General features: G+C 39.4%; 2 long non-coding RNA genes across 2 annotated transcripts; one reads left to right on the top strand and one right to left on the bottom strand.

Annotated features, from left to right (window-relative positions):
• Positions 1–333: 333 nt before the first annotated feature.
• Positions 334–1,628, top strand: LOC101134587 (uncharacterized). Its single transcript, XR_176939.5, has 2 exons — positions 334–763; positions 1,452–1,628. It is a non-coding gene; the product is annotated as an uncharacterized lncRNA (long non-coding RNA).
• Positions 1,629–18,831: 17,203 nt separating this feature from the next.
• On the bottom strand, positions 18,832–20,532 carry LOC134757809 (uncharacterized). The gene is made up of 2 exons (XR_010132307.1): positions 20,413–20,532; positions 18,832–19,577 (listed from the first exon to the last, which is right to left on the bottom strand). It is a non-coding gene; the product is annotated as an uncharacterized lncRNA (long non-coding RNA).
• Positions 20,533–21,498: the final 966 nt, after the last annotated feature.

A 21,498-nucleotide genomic window follows, 5' to 3' on the forward strand; every position in this document is an offset into this window, starting at 1 on the left:
TGCAGGTGAGAGTGGAGAGGCTTTCCTTAGGAGAGGACCATGGGAAATAAGTCTCCATGAAAGGGCCTTGGAGCAGGAGCCAGAACCCAATCACCATCCCTTCACCAATCACCATCCCTTCACCAATCACCATCCCTTCACCCCATCCCTTCATGCCCAGCCCCTCTCTGCCGGGCTCACTCCCTGGTAACCTGGCTTTTATCAGCCCCCTCTTCCTGGCTGGCCAATCCCCACCTCCACTCCATGTGGGTCACAATCTGACCATTGTGACCTAATGCTCCCCCACCCCACTTGTGATTCTATCACCGGAAGTTCTTCTCAAGTGGCCTCTGATCCAGAGAGACACACCCAGCAGCAGCCCTTGACTCCCTCCACCCTTGCTTCCCTCTCAACCATCTCACCTCCATCTGTCCAGTGGAGCCAGATGTCCCACCTTCTTGGGAGAAATTAATTGAGGCTCATTTCCAGGACAGAGGGGCAAGCTGGGTCTGAGGAGCCAAGCAGAAAAACTTCCCAAAATCACTGGGTAGGGAGGGGTCAGAGACTTACTGCTGCCCCAGCTGTTCTGACTCTGCCCCCAGCTTTTGGCCCCACCCTTTTAAAGCACCTTCAGAGGTTCCCAATGGTGACAGTAAACAAGTCTCCACTGTCCTGGCCATCTCTGCTGTGTTCACCCTACTCCTGATCTTTCTGGCTGCTCAGGGACTGACAGCCAAGATGTGAGGCTGTGATGAGCAGGAACAGGGAGGCCTGGAGCCCCCAGGTGAGTGGAGTGGCTTGGCTTTAGGGAAGAGCAGCCTAGGTAAGTGGATATGGATGGAAGAGTCTCTGAAATTTGGGATCTGAACTTGGGGATCAAGGCAGCAGCTCTTTCTTTATAGGAACTTCCTATTAAAAAACATTTTTTTATTTTTTTAATAAAAACAGGAAAGAGCCTTATAGGAAAGGGCTCAGTACTATAGCCCAGGCTCTCAAAAATGATCAGTATAACTTAAGGTTTCTATGCCCAGTTACTTTTCCTATTTTAGTATAATAAAATAAAATATCTGACTCACTAGAGGAAATGCATAAAATGTGTACTCGAAGCACAAAGATAATTAATTAAAGAATCCCAGCATAGCCATCATTTGTCTTAAGAAACAGAGCAGAATTTACCTTAGCCTTCTTCTGTGGGCCCCCACCCCCTATATCAAAAAACCACCTCCTCGGTAGCCATTATGCTGAATTTTATGTTTATTTATCAATTGCTATTCTTTGTAGCTTGACTTCAACTTTCTGTACTCTTAAACAATATATTGAATAGTTTTGCATGTCCGTAAATTGTAAATATGGCTTTACAGTATATTATTCTCTGGGTCTTTTTTTGTGGTGCCGTATCTTGCTCCCACTGATGCACCTCCTGAATGTCTGTCATTCTCACCTATGTCTCTCCCTTTCTACCCTTCTTCCAGCCATTGTCATCACTTCCCTGATCTGCCTAAATTCTGCCCAGCAGTCCGTGAAAATGGTTTGCTGATGACGTATGTAAGGACTTTAACTCCCCTCAAGCAATCTGCTCATCTCAAAGGGTAAAACATTGGCTCACTCCTAATGCAATAAATGACACATAAGGTCACAATTCAATGGTACTCTCCTTGGATACTGCTTCTTATGTGAACATCAAACTTACACTTGCTTCCTACACACTAACATATCTTGTATATTTGGAGTAAAAATTAGAGAAGTACATACAGGGATTTAAAATATAAAACATTTTTTTAATTACCATTTCAATCTCGCTGCTTGTTATTGGTCTGTTCAGGGTATCTAATTCTTCCTGTTGTAAGATAGGAGGGTTATATCATTCCAAGGAGTTATCCACCTCCTCTAGCTTTTCTAGTTCATGCGCATGAAAGTATTCATTGTAGCCTTGAATGATCTTTTGTATTTCTGTGGTGTCAGTTGTAATATCTCCCATTTCATTTCTGATTGAGTTTATTGGGATTTTCTGTCTTCTTGGTTAATTTTACTAATGTTCAATCAATTTTACTTATCTATTTTATTTATTAAGCTGGTTTCAAGAACAAGCTTTTTGTTTCATTTATCTTTTGTATTGTGTTTCATTGTTATTTCAATTTCATTTAGTTCTGCACTGATCTTGTTTATTTCCTTTTTCTTGCTGGGTTTGGGTTTGGTTTGTTCTTGTTTCTCCAGTTCTTTGAGGTGTGAACTTAGGTTGTCCGTTTATGCTCTTTCAGATTTTTTGATGTTGGCATTTAGAGCTATGAACTTTCCTCTTAGCACTGCCTTTGCTGTATCCCAGAGGTTTTGATAGGTTGTGTCACTATTTGCATTCAGTTTGAAGAATTTTTTAATTCCCATCTTGATTTCATACTTGACCCAATGATCATTTAGGAGCAGGTTATTTAATTTCCATGTATTTTCATGGTTTTGAAGGCTGCTTTCGGAGTGGATTTCCAGTTTTATTCCACTGTGGTCTGATAGAGTACTTTATATAATTTCAATTCCCTTAAATTTACTGAGGCTCATTTTGTGGCCTATCATATGGTCTATCTTAGAGAAAGTTCCATATGCTGATGATTATAATGTATATTATGTGGTTGTTGGGTAGAATGTTCTGTAAATATCTGTTAAGTCCATTTGTTCTAGGGTATAGTTTAAATCCATTCTTTCTTTGCTAACTTTCTGTCCTGATGACCTGTCGAGTGTCGTCAGTGGAGTATTGAAGTCCCCCACTATTATTGTTTTGCTGTCTATTTCATTTGTTAGATCTAGTAGTAATTGTTTTATAAACTTGGGAGCTCCAGTGTTAGGTGCATATATATTTAGGATTGTGATATTTTCCTGTTGAACAGGCCTTTTATCATTATATAATGTCTCCCTTTGTCTTTCTTAACTGCTGTTGCTTTAAAGTTTCTTTTGTCTGATATAAGAATAGCTACTCTTGCTCGCTTTTGGTCTCCATCTGCATGGAATCTCTTTTTCCACCCCTTTACCTTAAGTTAATGTGAGTCCTTAAGTGTTAGGTGAGTCTCTTTTTTTTAATTTTTTAATTTTTATTATTATTATTATACTTTAAGTTTTAGGGTACATGTGCACAATGTGCAGGTTTGTTACATATGTATACATGTGCCATGCTGGTGTGCTGCACCCATTAACTCGTCATTTAGCATTAGGTATGTCTCCTAATGCTATCCCTCCCCCCTCCCCCTACCCCACAACAGTCCCCAGAGTGTGATGTTCCCCTTCCTGTGTCCATGTGTTCTCATTGTTCTGTTCCCACCTATGAGTGAGAACATGTGGTGTTTGCTTTTTTGTCCTTGCGATACTTTACTGAGAATGATGATTTCCAATTTCATCCATGTCCCTACAAAGGACATGAACTCCTCATTTTTTATGGCTGCATAGTATTCCATGGTGCATATGTGCCACATTTTTTTTTTTTTTTTTTTTTTTTTGAGACGGAGTCTCGCTCTGTCGCCCAGGCTGGAGTGCAGTGGCGGGATCTCGGCTCACTGCAAGCTCCGCCTCCCGGGTTCACGCCATTCTCCTGCCTCAGCCTCCCGCGTAGCTGGGACTACAGGCGCCCGCCACCACGCCCGGCTAATTTTTTGTATTTTTTAGTAGAGACGGGGTTTCACTGTGTTAGCCAGGATGGTCTCGATCTCCTGACCTCGTGATCCGCCCGCCTCGGCCTCCCAAAGTGCTGGGATTACAGGTGTGCACATTTTCTTAATCCAGTCTATCATTGTTGGACACTTGGGTTGGTTCCAAGTCTTTGCTATTGTGAATAGTGCCGCAACAAACATACGTGTGCATGTGTCTTTATAGCAGCATGATTTATAGTCCTTTGGGTATATACCCAGTAATGGGATGGCTGGGTCAAATGGTATTTCTAGTTCTAGATCCCTGAGGAATTGCCACACTGACTTCCACAATGGTTGAACTAGTTTACGGTCCCACCAACAGTGTAAAAGTGTTCCTATTTCTCCACATCCTCTCCAGCACCTGTTGTTTCCTGACTTTTTAATGATTGCCATTCTAACTGGTGTGAGATGGTATCTCATTGTGGTTTTGATTTGCATTTCTCTGATGAGGTGAGTCTCTTGAAGGCAGCAAATAGCTGGTGAATTCTTATCCATTCTGCAATTCTCTATCTTTTAAGTGGAGCATTTAGGCCATCTAAATTAAATATTAGTATTGAAATGTGAGATACTGTTCCATTCATAGTGCTATTTGTTGTACGTATATGCAATTCTCATCAAAATACCACCATCATTCTTCACAGAACTACAAAATCAATTCTAAAATGTATATGGAAGCAAAAAAGAGCCCACATAACCAAAGCAAAAAGAACAAATCTGGAGGCATCACATTAGCTGATTTCAAACTATACTATAAGGCCATAGTCACCAAAATATCATGGTACTGATATAAAGCTAGGCACATGGACCAATGGAACAGAACAGAGAACCCAGAAATAAACCCAAATACTTACAGCCAACTGATCTTTGACAAAGCAAACAAAGACATAAAGTGGGGGAAAGGACACCCTATTCAACAAATGGTGCTGGGATAATTGGCAAGCCACATGTAGGAGAATGAAACTGGATCATCATCTCTTACCTTATACAAAAATCAACTCAAGATGGATCAAGGACTTAAATCTAAGATGTGAAACTATAAAAATTCCAGCAGATGACATCAGAAAAACTCTTCTAGATATTAGCTTAGGCAAGGATTTCATGACCAAGAACCAAAACGCAAATGCAATATAAACAAAGATAAGCAACTGGGACTTGATTAAACTAAAGAGCTTTTGCATAGCAAAAGGAACAATCAGCAGAGTAAACAGAAAACTGACAGAGTGGGAGAAAATCTTCACAATCAATACATCTGGCAAAGGACTAATATCCAGAATCTAAAATGAACTCAAACAAATTAGCAAGAAGTAAACAAACAATCCCATCAAAAAGTGGGATAAGGACATGCATAGACAATTCTCAAAAGAAGACATACAAATGGCCAACAAACATATAAAAAATGCTCAACATCACTAATGATCAGGGAAATGCAAATCAAAACCACAAAGTGATACTACTTCACTCCTCCAAGAATGACCATCATCAAAAAATTAAAAAAAAAAAAGATGTTGGCATGGATGCAATGAAAAGGGAACACTTCTACACTGCTTGTGGGAATGTAAACTAGTACAATCACTATGAAAAACAGTACGGAGATTCCTTAAGGAACTAAAAGTAGAACTACTGTTTGATATAGCTATCCCATTACTGAGTATCTACCCAGAAGAAAAGAAGCCATTATACAAAAAAGATACTTGCTCATGCATGTTTATAACAGCACAATTCACAATTGTAAAAATGTGGGACCAATCCAAATGCCCATCAATCAATGAGTGAATAAAGAAACTGTGGTGTATAGATATGTGTGTATATATATATGTGTGTATATACATATATATATGCTACAGTTTCTGTGGCACATACACACACACAATGGAATACTACTCAGCCATAAAAAGAAATGAATTAATGGTATTTGAAGCAAACTGAAAGAGATTGGAGACTATTATTCTCAGTGAAGTAAGTCAGGAATGGAAAACCAAACATCGCATTTTCTCACTCATAAGTGGGAGCTAAGCTATGAGGATACAAAGGCATAAGAATGACACAATGGACTTTAGGAACTCAAGGGAAAAAGGTGGGAAGAGGGTGAGGGAGAAAAAACTACTAATTGGGTGCATTGTACACTGCTCTCATGTGATAGGTGCACCAAAATCTCAGAAATCACCAATAAAAAACTTACCCATGTAACCAAGCATCACCTGTCCCCCAATAACCTACGGAAATAAAAAATTTTTAAAATAATAAATAAAACTGTCTGCTCTTCAGTAAGTTGTGTTTGCATTAAGAGAATATCTAGAAACCACCTAAGGGAAGCAAGCATAGGCCACTTGGAAGAAGTTTCCAGAAGGAGAGCTGACCCCCAGCTTTGTACACTGGCAGCACAAGGAGCCCTCAGTAAGTGTTACCCTTCCTTATCATGTGCTAAATGTTTAAGCCTTTGAGTCAGACAGCTTCAAGATTGGTGATCTCTGTCAACCTCATGGCTTTGTCTAGAGGGTCAACTGAGAAAAGCAACAACGAGTTGGTGCATTTTTCAAGAGTCATGCAAGTAGCGTTGTCTTCCCTCTGTCTTTAGGCTTTGATGCTTTAGTCTTTACATTTACTGTAACACTTATCATGATCTGTTGTTTATTCAAGTTATTTAGGCTGATGCTTCTAAAGCTAACTGTATTAAGGACCATTTTTAAAATTTCCAGTCCTTTCAAGTAAATATTTTTGTAAAAGAAAAATTTTAAAATATTACTGAAAAGAGGAAATGCGAAAATTATACACATTAGAAGTCAAAAGTGTTTACTGATAAATTTAGAAAATGTAAAACTAAATTTAAATACATATATCAGGACAGATATATGGAAGAAAAATAATTTCAGAAACTGTACTTGGTGTTTGCTGAATGTGTGCATTGGGGAATGAGTGTGGAAAAGAGCAACTCAAGCTGTCTTTTTCCTCTCTTCTCTCAACAACAACAATCAACACAGAAGACTTCGGCCACCAAATATGTGCAGGTTTCTCTCCATACCCCAAGCTAGCAATTGATTCTGCAGTGGAAACCACCTAGGTGTCTCCAATTTAATTTAGTTCTGACACTATCTACCTGGGGATAGCCTCAGAAACCACAGGTTGAGGGCTCAGTCCCACAAGAACACCCCCTTCTTCTAACCAGTTGAAACTCCACACCTCCAGAACTTCTCACTGACTGGCTTCAAGTTGTGTTTCCCACAAACCCTTGTTTGAGTTTGACTAATTTGCTAGAGCAGTTCACAGAACACAAGGAAATACTCATGTTAATCAATGTATAACAAAGGATGTTTTAAAGGATCCAAAGGAAAAATCAGATGAAGAGATATATACTGTGAGGCCTGGAAGAGCGCAGGAGCTCCTGTTCCCATGGAGTTGGGGTGTGTCACCCTCCTGGCACATGGACAAGTTCTCCTTCACCTGCCTGTCAGCCTCCACATGTTCAGCTCTCCAGAAGCTCTACACACCCTGTCCTCTTAGGCATTTTATGAGGACTCCATTGGATAGGCATGATTGACATATGTGTAGAAATGTGATTGGATCAAAGGGTATGATCTATAATATCTATTATAATGCTGATAGACTAAGTGGGGAAACCCAGCAAGGCCTCTGTCTATCCAGATTCTTTTTGGCATCTCCGTGCAGCATTCCTTCCTCCAGGGTATAGCAGGACCCTTTTTTTTTTTCTTTTTTTTTTTTTTTTTTGAGACGGAGTCTCGCTCTGTCGCCCAGGCTGGAGTGCAGTGGCGCGATCTTGGCTCACTGCAAGCTCCGCCTCCCAGGTTCACGCCATTCTCCTGCCTCAGCCTCCCGAGTAGCTGGGACTACAGGCGCCCACCACCACGCCCAGCTAATTTCTTTTTGTATTTTTAGTAGAGAAGGACCCTTTCTTAAAGGAGGATCTTATGGCCCATCATCAGAGAGGTGGGGGAAGATTAGAGAGGACAGGGAAGGTCAGAAAGAGAGATTATATTTTCTGAGGCCTGCTCCTGAAACTTAAAACGCTCCAACATTACGACAGAAGACTATGAAAGTTATGAGCCAACAACCATGGATAAAAAAGTATGTATATGTATATGTATATATATGTATATCTCACAAGTGGTTGATAGAGAAAATTGCTACTGTTATTGTCACTTTTGTCCTTCAATAACTATATTTGAAGTAAAATTTTGACTGAAATAAGAATTGAGTTTTTGAGCCATTTCAGCAATCTCATGACAATAATTTTTTTAGCCTTAATCCAAAATGAAACAAGTGATGTGTTTTCAAAATGTATCTTCAATCCTTCAGCAAGAATCAGTTACATAATTTTCCTGTACAATTACAATTAAAAATAAACATTTTTAAAACTGTAATTTGTAATTAATATTTAACATATTTATGGAACTAGTGTGATATTTTCTTACATGCATAGAATATGTAATGGTCCAGTCAGGGTCTTTAGGGTAACCATTACCTCAAGTATTTGTGATATTCCATGTTTATCATTTCAAGTCTTCATGTGATTTTTGAAATATGCAATACATTGTTAACTATAATCACTCTACTCTGCTATTGAACATTAGAACCTATTCCTTTTATCTAACTGTATGATTGTGCTCATTAACTAACTTCTGTTCATCTCCCTGCACCCTTGCCACACACACTCTTCTCAGCCTCTGATATCAATCAATCTATTCGCTACTTCCATGAGATTAATTTTGTTAGCTTCCACGTATATGTGATGACATGCAATATTTGTCTTTCTGTGCCTGGCCTACTTCACTTAACATAGTGACCTCCAGTTCCATTCATGCTGCTGCAAATGACATGATTTATGCTTTTTATGGCTGAATTATATCCCTTTGTGTATAGACATTACATTTTCTTTATCCATTGGTTTATTGATGAACACTTAGGTTGATTCCATATCTTTGCTACTGTGAATAATGCTGCAATAAACATGGGGGTGCAGATATCTTATTGAAATATTGATTTTATTTCCTTTAGATAAGTACCAAGTAGTGCAATTTCTGCATAATATGGGTAGTTGTATTTTTAGTTTTTACTCATTTATATTCCCAAAAATAGTGTATACATGTTTTCTTTTCTCTACATCCTCAACAGCATCTGATATTTTTTGTCTTTTTAATAATAGTCATTCTAACTGAGGTTAAGATGATATCTAAATTATCTTTCAATGAAAGGAATGAGATCTGGATATATGAATATTAGTCATGGACCTTCTTTTGACAGAAAAACATCAAAGTGTTATATAAATTTGTAAGGCTTTTGATGATAAATTTTGGCAGATGTCCAATATCAAGACCACCAACTACTTTATTAATATGTGTCATTAAGTCATGGAACTTTTCTGCAGAAACGGTATTATTCCAAGCTTCTAACTTGGGATTTTGCTCTTCGACCTCATCAGCCATGGAAAAACATGTTGAATTTTTTCTTCGCAAAGCAATATTAAGACAATTGAAATGACTAAAAATATTAGACAAATGAGAAAGACTGGTTGTCCTATTCCATATTAGGTCAGTATCAAATTGGTTGCTTAACTTGGAAACACTGAGTTCATTCCATAGTTCAAATATTCTCCACCAAATCTTTCCCCTCAATGACAATGTACCTCCACATACATTAACAGTTGTTTTTAACCAGCTTCCACATTCTTGTCTACAAAAAATTTTGAATTAAAATTATTACCATTTATGGGATGCATATGTTTTACTATTTCTGTAATCACAATGTTTAGTTCAACTAGATTTTTTGCTTTTATACAAATAACAAGAATTTCTCAAGCTTCTAAGTCTGGCTAATTATTCCAGAACATGGCCCTACTGTGCTGAACAATTACATAGCTCCTTCCATTTGTAACTCACCACATGAATTTGACAACATGTCTCCTGCTCTGTATCCCATTCAATAAAGCAATTCCATTTGCTGTGACACAGCCAAATTGCACTAAAAGTTTTGAAACACTTGATCTCAACCATTGTATTAATCATATCCCAGGCCAGTGGGTAAGTATTCACCATGTATTAGTGGTCCACAGACCACATCAGAGTTCATGCTGGTCCTAGGACAAGAGTCAAGCACACCCTGCGTTCACCAGCTACTGGTAGCTGTCACTCAGGTAATGCACAGCTGAACAGAACCCAGTTCTCTCTCTTGCCTAGGTCCCCATCAATACATTAGTTCTGAATGATGCTGTGAATCTCTCTCAATACAAGGTCATAATCCTAACCCAGATGATTCCAAGATGGTGCTTCTTTCCCCACCATGATAACCTTTCTGCAACATCCTTGACCATTCTCACCATTATTTCTATTTCCCCTCTTTAAGAACATGTGGGTATATCTGGATCCCATTCATGTCATATGTGAACTGAGGATAGCTTGAGGACATTCAGTGTCAAGCCCTCTCTTCTTATGCCTTTATCGCTGTGACATTTTCTCCTCCCAGGATCCCAAATGGGAAATAGGTCTTGAAAGTGATATCAGACACACGTCTGACCATGCGTCTCACCATTACATCAGTCTTTGGCCACTGTAGGAGCACCATTGCCCATCACCATATTAAAAGTGGCCACCTGCAGAGTCTTCCTTCCTTAGAGTGCATGCATACAAAAAAGATACTTGCTTACGCATGTTTATAGCAGCACAATTGCAATTTCAAAAATGTGGAACCAACCCAGATACCCATCAATCAACAAGTGGATAAAGATACTGTTATATATATATATATATATAATGGAATACTACTAAGCCATAAAAAGGAATGAATTAATGGCATTCACAGCAAACTGGATGAGATTGGAGACCATTATTCTAAATGAAGTAACTCAGAAATGGAAAACCAAACATCAGTTATGAGCTCCCACTCATAAATGGAGCTAAGCTATGAGGATGCAAAGGCATAAGAATGATACAGTGGACTTTGGGGACACAAGGGGAAAGGATGGGACAGGGATGAGGGATAGTAGACTGCAGATTGGAAGATGCATGCACCAAAATCTCACAGATGACCACTAAAGAACTTACTTGTGTAACCAAATACCACCTCTTCTCCAAAAACCTGTGGAAATAAAAAATTTTAAAAAGACATCCATTATTGTCATTTCGTTCAGTTGAATACCATTTATACATATAATTTTGTATTTTAAGCAAGTTAGGGAATCAATGTTAACTTATTTATGTTTAGTTGTAAACTTGTTTATAAGTATATAAATCCAATATTGGAAACTTATAAGTATACTTACTATCTGACCCTTCACAGAAAGTCATGGACCCCTGCACTGGATGGTCCATTACAACTTCCATATTCTAGTTTTTCAAAATCCTTTTCTGCTGCCATTCTTACTGAGGGAAATTTGAGTCGATGGCAGGAAAACAAAAAACAAGTGAATTTTTACCATGACTGCAGAGAGTTTCCTAAGGCAACTTTCCATTCCAGAAACTCCACCTGTGGTCATGGAAAAGGGCCTTTGCTCTGGCAGACCCCAGTCACTCATTGGAAATGCTCCTTCAACAAGCTCCACATTAGCTCCCCTGGATTTTACAGGCTCAAACAATTAAATCATAGTGTCTCTGACAGTAAGCCAGCTTTTAAAATCAGTCCCGTAACTAATGCTGAGTGGAAAAAGAAGCTGAGCTCAGTAAGTAGTATTTCTCACTCTTTGTTATGAACCATGTGTCATTTTTTAATATTAATTATGTATGGCAATTGTTTTCTATATTATAGATTATTGTGAAAGGCTCCAGGCTTTTAAGAGAAACATTTGAACATATAGCTGCCAAAAGCACTTTGAGATTAAAGCAGGACTGGTGGAGATAGAGGTCCCTAAGCTCTCATTAAATAACAGCCTTTCAGAGAATTATCATTCTTCATCTTATGTCTTGGTCTAAGCAGCAGAGTCTCGTTACGGGGAAGTTTATAATAGATTAAATTTACAACTGTTACATCAGTGCCTAATATGGTGCTAGGCATATAGTAGACACTCATTAAATGTCTGTTGGATGAATGAGTGGTCTGTGATGGGTGCTTTCCATTGAATCTCAGTCCTCTGGAAACTTTAAATGTAAGAAAAAGTACTGCCGTGGGCATTTGGTAATGAGCGTCTGGACAGCAGCATGAAAAAGTCCAGACATAAATGAGCAGCGAGTTACCACACTTAGAGACCTGCACAGGGGCCACAGGGTGTGGGTCTGGAGGGCTGCAAGGGTGCACAACAAATAATGAATGACTAGCTTCACTGGAGTCTTATTTATGCTCAGTTGGTGACATTAGCTTCAGGTAAACTATCTTGTCTTCTTTAACCCTGTGGGCAGCCCTACTAAGTACTTGCTATATGAATTTTCTCATGGCTTTTGGTTTTTGCTTATCTTCAATTCCCTAACAAGGATTTAAATGGAATCAAGACATCATTATATAAACCTTCTTGTATGGCAGTCAAAGGGACTTTCCAAGTTAACAAATAACTATTTTTTCCAAAAAATGCATAAGTAAAAGCTGATTCACGAATTTGCTATTTATTCTTCATTCTTGATATTTGTTGCTTTCTTTTGTTGTGCAATATCTAATATTTACTGAAAGACATGAATGATACAATGAAAACATATTTACATGTTATGCATCTTGAGAAATAAAACATTTTCAATCCATTTGAAGTCCCATGTGGTCTTACCCTTGATTATATAGCTCTTTCTCCCAGCTAGAGATAACAACTACCTTGACTTTGGAGTTATAATTCCTATGTGTCTCTTTATACTTTTCTTTATATATATTCATCCCTTAAAATATATAGTATTGTTTAGAAACTTATGGTCTTTATGTAACTGGTATCATAATTTGGATATTCTTTTGCAAATTATTTCATTAATATTACATTTTTGAAGTTTAGCCTTACTGATACATGTGGCTGTTGTTTAGTATTTCATTGTATGAATATAACATGATATTTTCATCCATTTCACTTTTGATTAATATTTAGGTTCTTTGCACATTTTTATTCCTATTACAAACAACATTTTTATGAACATTCATATACAAGTCTCTTTGTGGACATTGCAAGAGTTTCTCTAACGTTGGAAATTAATAATAACAACATTTATACTACTACTACTGATAAAATCTGCAACTTATTAAGAGCTAAAAATGTTACTTCTAAGTATTTTACATATATCAAATCACTTTATCCTTACATCAATGCTGTGAGAGAGATAAAATTATTATCACCATTTTACAGATATAGAAAACATAAGTGGGCAATTAATTGCTGGATGATATGCAAATTTTCAATTTTACCAAATATATCAAATAATTCTTCAATGGTTTCAAACAGTTTCCACTCTCATTAGTGGTATATAAATATTAATATGTATTCTTGTAGCACTTGATCATGTCAGGTTTTCAAAATTTGTTTGAAAACATTTATAAAGATAAATAATATATATTCATGTATTATTTGTGTAAATGCTCAGAAAAGAGAGAAAGACAGAGATATCAAAATAAATTCTTTGTTAGGCATGGTGGAAAAGGAAGGAGATCACAAAGTTTGGGAGATGAGAACACAGTAAAATACCCTTAAGAGAGTCCAAAACATTATTAATCACCTGGCACATGCCTGTGCAAGGAGTGAAGGCATACAACTACAAAGTCTTTGTTTTCTCAATGCTTAAGGGGCTACTGAACACACTAACAGGAAAAGTCTGAATGAAAAATCCGAGGATAGAAAATCCCATCACCTCATTCAATGCTTTCCCAGCTTGAACATTATAATTTCTCAGTGAGTGCTGTGTGTGCTCTGAATACTTTCACGTTTTCCTTTTAGTTGTGGGTCATAAAGGAGCAGTTTTTACCTCCTTTAGTTGGGAAATAGCACAGAGAAAGCTCAGCACTTTTTTAAAACCTAAAATGTTCACTTTTCTCCAGCATGTATTAATTTTCTTGCATGTCCCATAAAAGGAAAGAATGTTTATTATGCATGCCTGATTGAGGGAGAGATATACTGAAATTACGAAGACAGGAGATTAAGGATCTTTACAACCATGGTCACATCAAATGAAAATAAAACTTTCCAGCCCATGGAGGCTGTGGGAAATGCCATTTTCCACTAACCAATATTAACACTTGAAGCACATAGGGACCTTAAAGTCCCACCAAATGGAAATTCCCACAGTGCGGGAAGTGGGCTTTATACCACAGGGACAGCTGATTCCCTCCTCATCAAAGAGACCCTCTGTGTTCAGCAGATTTCAGAAACTCTGGCATTTTTGTAAGGGAGTTATGCAAACATGCTTGACTAAGTAAAAGGGTAAGACCGGTTTTGCAAAGAAATAAAAAATCAGGCCATAAAATTTTAAGATACGCTCACAACAACAAAACTATATTTTAGTCACACTCCCTATGGTTTTATGGGAAATGCCTTTCCCTACTGAAAACTTAGAGGTACTATCACCTCTATAAACTACTACCCCCTAATCCTCAAAGGGAGAATTTAAGAACTCTGAAAGTTCTGATCCTCTGTTGAATTTTATAGAAGAAGCTTTACAAGGCCATGAACCACCCCTTCTGATTCTCTAATTCTGGAGAAAACATCAACAGCAGCAACAAAAGATTCCTTATTTTGTTTCTCAGTCCCACTGAGTTTGAAAAGGTCTCTGAGTTCTTCAAACATCAATCTGGATTACTTAGTGGACAAAATTTAAAAGATAAATAGATAAATAACTCTTCCTGGCATTTGAGTTATAAAGAGACACCCAGGTTTGGTGTCACTGTTATTGGTTAAATCCCCTCAGCTCAGGGAGGGAATGTATTCTCTTCCTCTTTCCTAAAACAAAGGAAACATATTTCATGTTGGATGCTTGGTTATGGAGGGATCAGTTTCCAAGTGATTTAGTGATTATAAGCCAGTCCTTATTCCCCCATGAAACTACTCGAAAGTTGACATTTGCCATGATATTCAAATGAAAGAGAAGAAAAAAAAGAGTAGCTCATTTAGAAAATGCATTTCCCTTTGTCTATGTGTTAATAAAGCCATTGTGTCTATTCTCCATTAGGAGATCTGTGTCTGAGCTCTCCTAAATTACCTGAGATCTTAGACTGTAACACGTGACTCGAGAAGAGACTCTTCCATTAAAGACTATGCCAACTAACAGAACTTCAGCTCATGATGTACTCAGAAGTCAATGTCTGAAGTCATTATATATTTTAGTTTCAAAAAAATGATTTTGAGAGGCATACTATTATTCAAGAGTGTGTTTATCCTGTGATAAGTTTCTGGAAGCATTATTTGATACTTGTCTTCTTTTCACATGGAGTGGGAGGTTGAGGTCCAGAGATACATAAAAGAATAGGGAAGGTATGTGAAGTGCTAAAAACAAGGGAGAGAAAAAAACAGAGAGTGAATCAATGAGAAAGACAGCAATTGAACAGGTCTTAAAATGTCTCATTCCTCCCTAATAAATTAGCGTATATAGGAAATCTCAGTTTTTTTAAGGAGCATGAAGGGTAGGGCATGAAGGGTGGATGGCTTAGCTTAGTCCATTTTCTGCTGTTGTAAAACAGTACCAGACTGGGTAATTTATAAAGAACAGAAGCTTATTTGGCTCCTGGTTCCGGAGGCGGGGAAATCCAACATCTAGGGGCTACACAGTGAGGGCCTTTCTGCTGTATCACAGCATGGCAGAAGGCAACACATGGTAAGGGACAGAGAGAGAAAAGGGAGATCAGACTGAGATAACTAACCCACTCCTGCAATAGTAAGCATTAACCCATTCATAGGGGCAAAGTTTTCATGATCTAGTCACCTCCTAATGGTCCCACCTGTTAATTGCATCACAATGTCAGTTAAATTTCAACAGGAGTTTTGGAGGGGACATTCAAACCATAGCAGTGGGAAGGAAGATTTCTGAACCTAAGGAAGCCCACAAGTGAGGCAACAAATCCAACTTCAAGAGTCAAAAATTAAAGCTAATATTGCTGGTTGTTGTCTTAGTTTGGCATCCCCCAGAGGCAGACCCTGATGCAGGGATTTGAGGACAATTAGCATATCTCTGAGGCAAAGGAAACACAAGTAGGACAGTGAGGAAGTGAGACACAGAAGGGAAATCAACCATAATGATAATAAAATCCAGCCAGCACTGGAGTGACTGGGACTCAGTCCCATCAGAGAATTCTGGGAGTTAGTGCAGAACAGATGCCTCAAAGGGCTTCCCTCTCTGGGGGTAAGAGAGCTGGGATACTCATTGACTGCTGCTTCTAGGGGTATTCATTTTGACACTTTCAGCACTGTCCATGAGCAGGCTCAGCCAGGCTTGCTCACCAGAGAAAGCCCCCAGGCACAGTGATATAGGCATTGGCAGCTGGAATCTATGAGTATACACTGAAGTGAGGGGAGGGAGGGTGGATGGGCACCAGCAGTGTCAGCTACAGTTGTGCAGGGCTAAATATAAAGAAAGGGTTCTGCAACTCCCACTTTGTATCCTAACCCACAAAGCAGCTGACTTCCATGTTGCACAAGCTATTTTATACATACATCACTTCATGTGACAGATTATGAAGCACAATTAATCAGGGGCCAATTGAATTTTAATACTGCCTCCTTTAATGACCTAGCAGGGCACAAAAGCTCTAGAAATACAAAGCTGCAGAGGATGGACGTGTTCTGCCTTTCAGTTCTCAAGACAGATTTGCAATGATCAAGAGGCGTCCTGTGAATGCAGTTTGCAAAGGACTTAGGCACACAGCATCTCCTTTGTTCTCACCACAAGGCTGCCGGGTGTGCAGATGTTAGGATTATTTCAATGGTGAAGAAGCATCCTGAGAGGTTACATAGTTCAACTAATGTCACACCAAGAGGTATGGACTTGACCCACTTTCTTCTTTCTGTTTTCTTCTTCCCACCATACCTTGCTGCATTATAAGACTACTGCCAGTTCAGGGAAGATTTTAGCTAAAGTTAATTTAAGGCCTCCAAGAATATTTGAAAGTATGTGCTATATCTAAAAATATATAAAAATGATGATAAAATATAAAAGTTGTGTTTCAATTTCTGACACACTGGTAGTTATAATATACAGATACAATAATGACTAAATCTCTAATTTCTGTCATCTGAAGTTGATTCTAGAGCACTTACTACTTGGAGAGTATTATATATAAAATGAGCCTGAACTCTTCCTTATGGCATCATTGCCACTGCATTTGGAGAGTCTTCTAGGTTCACAGATTTTTGACCCACTTTCTTTAGCAAAAGCTCAGGAAGTCAAGTCACACATTTACTCACATTGCACTCAAATGTGTGGAGAAAAGACAGCTCTTTATTTCTCTAAAATGGACTTTTGGCTTCTCATAAGTGCCATCTGCTGGGTTATATGTGTATGTCCTTGTGAATGTACAAGTAGGTTCAGAGGCATTAGAATTCTCAAACCTTTCGGTTGAAGCCTAACATATTTAAAGGACTGTGCAAATGTCTTAAATATACATCTCCGTGATTTTTCACAAAATAAAGACAGGGAGTCAGCACTCAGAGCAAGAAATAGAACATCTCAGCACAGCAAAACCACCACCCCCCTGCCATCTCTCTGTTACTATATCTTAGAGTGGGAGTAATTGACATAATCCAGTCTAGTAACCTAGGTCTGATTTAATATCTTAATCATGCATAAACTATTCATTATGTAAAACACCCAGTCTGTCAGGCTGTGCCACTCTTTCCCTTCTCTGCCCTCAGCAGGAGAGCATCTGGGCATTTGGACATGGAGGGTGTGGGGCACAAGCATCTCATGGTCAGGGAATGGGGGAGGAGCATCTCAGAGCTGCATCAGAGTTCATGCTGGTCCTAGGACAAGAGTCAAGCACACCCTGCTTTCACCAGCTGCTGGTAGCTGTCACTCAGGTAATGCACAGCTGAACAGAACCCAGTTCTTTCTCTTGACTGGGCCCCCATCAATACATTAGCTCCAAATGATGCTGTGAATCTCTCTCAGTACAAGTTCCTAATCCTAACCCAGATGATTCCAAGATGGTGCTTCTTTCCCCACCATGATAACCTTTCTGCAACATCCTTGACCATTCTCACCATTATTTCTATTTCCCCTCTTTAAGAACATGTGGGTATATCTGGATCCCATTCATGTCATATGTGAACTAAGGATAGCTTGAGGACATTCAGTGTCAAGCCCTCTCTTCTTATGCCTTTATCACTGTGACATTTTCTCCTCCCAGGATCCCAAATGGGAAATAGGTCTTGAAAGTGATATCAGACACACGTCTGACCATGCGTCTCACCATTACATCAGTCTTTGGCCACTGTAGGAGCACCATTGCCCATCACCATATTAAAAGTGGCCACCTGCAGAGTCTTCCTTCCTTAGAGTCTATGCAGAAGCCCAAGAAACAGGCTGCAGCCCCAGTAATCTGGGGCTACTCTATACCTCTCTGGATGAACTTAACCTGCCACATTCCTGGGGGTAAGAACTTTAAGAACTGACATGTTCACTCCCTCCAATATCTGCCTTCCTTCCTCTTCTGACTTTGGATATGTAAAGTGATGATCTTCAGGCTTGGCTCTCATCTGTATTGTATTATAGCCTATCCTATCCCACTGAGCTTTTCTTTCTTCCACTGCATATCCAACCACTCCTCTCTTAGTGGTCCTAGACAGGAGGGGTCTTCTTTGCTGTAGAAGAAATCCTGTGATCTCAGCCTGTAGGTGCAACTCTTAGTCTGCTCAATGGGGCCTACAGGAACCTTAGAAAATCTTTTCTCTCATAATAGAGGCTGACTCTCAAGATTCTTATTAAACAACAACAATTTTGCAAGTCATGTTGTTCTCTTTGGATTTCTGCTATAGCAATTCTAATGTCTCTTCATCCTCCCATCCCCTACTCTCCACTTCACCAATCTTCCCAAGGCAATGGATGCTTCAGGCTGACTATGCAGAAGGCAATATAGTTAAAAACAGAAAAGAGAAAAATGTGTCAATATGTCTCAAAATATTAATCCCAACATACACAAATAAAGTAGTAAGTTGCATGAAGAGTAATTTTAGCATTTCACCCAATATTCCTGCATTTATGCAGAACCATGCATTGTAACTAAAGAACTCTAATTTACTAGCTTCAGAAGCATTGAGTTAAGAAGATTTTTTTAAAAAGTCAGCAGACATTCATGTTTATATAATCCTTTATTGTTTAAAGATGTTTTCACATAAATGATCTCATTTGATCCTCACAAAATGAAGTAAGTTTTGCTGTCTTCATTTGGAGGCTGACAAAGGCTAAACTATTTGCCACCAGTGTATAGTGATACAGTGAGATCAAAAAATAATCTTTCATTTTGAAACATACCTTTCATGTAAGTCTGAAAGTAAAAACTGAAACTAGGAGTTTGAGCTAGACTCGCGGCTTTGAGAAGAACCTTCTTTGTGAACCACTTTCATCATAAGATGTAAATCAAATAGGAGCCCATTATCCTTTGGGAAACTCTGAATATTGTCAAAAGTCTCTAAATTCAAATGCATCAGAATGTTCTTAAAATGCGTACGGCACGGTTGTGGATGGTGCATCCTTGCAGAGGTTAATAAAAAGTGCGAAGTGATGTTTTCCTTCCTCTGGCAATAACCAGAGGCAGGACTTGGGACTCTTTCACTCTGGAGAACATTAAAAACTTGGACTCTTTTCGGGACACAAATGTGAAAAACAGTAGGTTTTCAGTGTTCTAGCAGCTGTGCCCAAAGAGAAATCAGAGATAAATGGCAGCTGAGGAATTCTCTTAACAAGGAGAAGCTGGGATTGTATCTGTGAGCTTCTGTTTTGCACATTGTACTTACATTCCTTATGTTATTTTCAAGTACCAGCAGTGTCTAATTCATAGCCATTTTGGAATTGTGCTTAAAGGAATCTTCTTATCCACAATCTTTGGCAAAACAGACCAGAGAGAATAATTGTAGGAGATTGGTCAGGGTGGTGGGAGAAACTGTAGGAAAAACGCAAACCTTCTTGGAAGGCCATGGGGGTTTTGCAAAGCTTCGGGGAAGAATGAGCAGTTCTTACCCTGGGGCAAAGGGCGAGAGGTAGGTACAAAGGAATGCAGGAGAGTTTATCGGAATAGGTTGTTTACTCATATCTCCAGAAACCTGGCCTTTAATCATCCACACGCAATTACCCACAAGTGTATTGACTCAAGGCCTTTGTCATTAAATCTATACTGAATAAATGCCCGCAGTGCCAGCTGGTCAGGGCCACAGCTGCTGACTCTTTACAGTACCCTCTTTGGGGTCTGTGGGTGGCCCTGGTCTCCTAGCCCACTCTCCTAGCCCACTCTTTCACTGGATACCTGTGTCTGAGTGCATTTGTTCATCTGTCATTCAGCCAGGGTCTGTGGGTCAGACCTGGCAAATAATTATGTTGTAAAGAAGGGGTCAGAAGGCCCAGGAGCAGTGGCTCACACCTGTAATCGCAGCATTTTGGGAGGCCAAAGTGGTCAGATCACTTGAGGCCAGGAGTTCGAGACCAGCCTGGCCAACATGGTGAAACCCTGGCTCTACTAAAAATACAAAATTACCTGGTGAGGTGGTGCATGCCTGTAACCCCAGCTACTCAGGAGGCTGAGGCAGGAGAATTGCTTGAACCTGGGAGGCACAGTGAGCCAAGATCGTACCACTCCACTCCAGCCTGGGTGATGGGAATCTATCTCAAAAAAAAAAAAAAAAAAAAAAGAAAGAAAGAAAAAAAAAGGAGGGGTCACAGACCTGAAGAAGGAGATAGATGGTGCCTCAGTCTGGAGCATGATGTGTTGAGGGCACAGATGGGCACATGGAACATTCCAGCACTCCTCAGTGTTCTCAGAATACCTGCTGACATCACAGAGGGGTCAGCTTGTAGACCACTGGACAGCAAAGGAAAGGGGACCTCTCATGCTAGAAATGGATTGGAAGCAGAATAAGTCGTTTTTTCAATAATTGTCTAGGCCATGTGTATTAGCCAAAAATAAATTTAAATCTGTAGTTAAATATTCTCTTTCTCACAGATATCCTTTAAAATACATTAAAGGATAGCATCATATTGTCCAAAATAATAAGTGGGTTTTTATGTCTTTTTCTCTGTTCGCAGGCCACCTCCCTTTGCCAGTCTTGACAAACAATTTCTTAGTGAAGCACCTATTTCAGGCTGAGCCACAAGATGTCAGCCTAAGCTTAGTCATTTTGAATTTTCCTGGCCCTTGAAACAACTACATTTTTTCACTTTTATGACCAAGAGAAAGTTTGAGAAGCTCACGACCCCTCAGGATTAGGTACAGAGACCACAGCAGCTGCTTGCCCTGGGAGCTCTTCATGCCTGTTCTCAGCCATCTTCAGTGAAGATTTCACAAGATAACCCAAAACTGGCTCCTTTCTGTGACACCACCCAGGGAACTGCATTCCAAGTGTGGGTGTACACGGATCTCCACCATTGGTCCTTGCTCTCTCTCCTGTCCCGTCCTTTCTCCCCCTCCTCAGTTATGCTCTGGGGCAGGTGAGTAATCCTGCGTGCCTTCGGAGATGTCCATTTGGGAATGAGATCCTACCTTTCCTTTTCCCAGGCACCCCCAGCCTTATGAGGGATTCCCATCACGTGGCTTTAGAGATGAGAAGGCATCTTTGTCATGAACTCTTGCTTCATCAGGTTGAAACTCACACTTCCTGTGAACCCCCCACTTCTCTCTATTCTTTCACATGCTGGGAAGGGGACTGCACAGACCTTTAGGGATAGTACAGAGGATGTGTCTCCTCGTGGCCAGCCCAAGGCAGGGACTGGACCCAGTGGTTTGCAGCCCTTTTTAGAAGGTTGGCATTTAA

This window comes from Gorilla gorilla, chromosome 21 (assembly GCF_029281585.2).
Source record: "Gorilla gorilla gorilla isolate KB3781 chromosome 21, NHGRI_mGorGor1-v2.1_pri, whole genome shotgun sequence".
NCBI lineage: Eukaryota > Metazoa > Chordata > Mammalia > Primates > Hominidae > Gorilla > Gorilla gorilla.